This window comes from Dendroctonus ponderosae, unplaced genomic scaffold (assembly GCF_020466585.1).
Source record: "Dendroctonus ponderosae isolate FM_Combo_2020 unplaced genomic scaffold, Dpon_F_20191213v2 Dpon_F_20191213_1, whole genome shotgun sequence".
NCBI lineage: Eukaryota > Metazoa > Arthropoda > Insecta > Coleoptera > Curculionidae > Dendroctonus > Dendroctonus ponderosae.
The window spans coordinates 15,191,211-15,192,457 of record NW_026017110.1 but is presented as its reverse complement, the minus strand read 5'-3'; the positions used below and the strand labels follow the sequence as shown (position 1 = coordinate 15,192,457).

The 1,247-nt window shown below is 37.6% G+C and overlaps 1 long non-coding RNA gene across 1 annotated transcript; it reads right to left on the bottom strand.

The window, feature by feature from the left end:
* Positions 1–19: 19 nt before the first annotated feature.
* LOC125502605 lies at positions 20–754 on the bottom strand. The gene is made up of 2 exons (XR_007280374.1): positions 155–754; positions 20–99 (listed from the first exon to the last, which is right to left on the bottom strand). It is a non-coding gene; the product is annotated as an uncharacterized LOC125502605 (long non-coding RNA).
* Positions 755–1,247: the final 493 nt, after the last annotated feature.

The window sequence follows — 1,247 nt, the reverse complement described above, 5'->3', positions numbered from 1 at the left end:
ACTTACCGATTTCACTATCTACATTATGCGTAGGCATCGAAAAAGTTGATTCTTGTTCCCGTTCGACAGAAGTAGAATCATCATGAGAAGTTTCTATAGCTGATAAGTATTTTGTTTTTATAAACATTTTTTCTGTCAAAAAAAGTATCTCTACCTGTGTGCGGATGTGTCTCCGAATCAATAGCCGATGGCATGTAAATGTTAGGAGCTATAAAACTTTTGGGAATAGCTTTTGTCAGCAGCGTCTTTCTTTCGGGAGTTTGTAATTGAGATACTATAACATGGTTATTGCATACTGAATAACAGTAGTATGAGCTAATTTAGACAATGCTGGATTATTCACAACGTCCATCCAGTGTTGAAACATAATCGCACCATGAGGAAACATGTGGAACCTCACATCCGGATTCCCGTTACGATTTTCGCACGACAAAAATGCACCCTTTTTATAATAAAGTCAAGGCATGATCTGAAGCAATAGATAAATAAGTCAGTGGTATCTTTTCCCCTAGCTATCTATATTTTTTAGCACAACTTATAGTATGAACAACAAACTATGAAACAATCACAAGATCACTAGCAAAATCGAGTCCAACACGTGTTCTGCAAGCAGTAAAATGCAATGCAGCAAAATTCTTTTTATATGGCAACTGCTGATCATACATAAAGACGTGCTGCTCAATGGCTGCTGATTACAGTGATGATTAACGACAGCCACATGGCGAGTTTCATTTTTCTTCCCGCCAACAACGCGCCTGACATTGGCTACGATTAGAAGTGCGAGCTAGTAACTAATACTAACCATAGATGAAGACAACTATAGATTGCCCACTCCCATGCACAAAATGATAACAAGGTTTTTACTGACACTGTCGCCATCTATTAGCTGCTTCCGACTCTCTAACGTCATTGCCCCAAAATACCCCTCCCCCCCGGATGTTCTGTGGTCATTGCTGGGTTTGCGTCCTTACTACTGTGTATTCAGGATTTGTTAATGTCGGCGAGCCAATACTACAATTGAGATTAAAAGATGCTTAATATTCAGTTCGATATACTTGCAATATATCAAATTGAACATAAACATACTCCTAATCTCAATTGAAGTATTTCGGCGAAGCCACAGGTGCTCAAATATGTTAATAAAAACTCTATAAGCATTTACACATTTTTATTACAGTAAATAAATAGGCGAAACGCCAATTACCATTATATTGTGAAAGGTGTTTGTTATAGAAACCAGAAACATT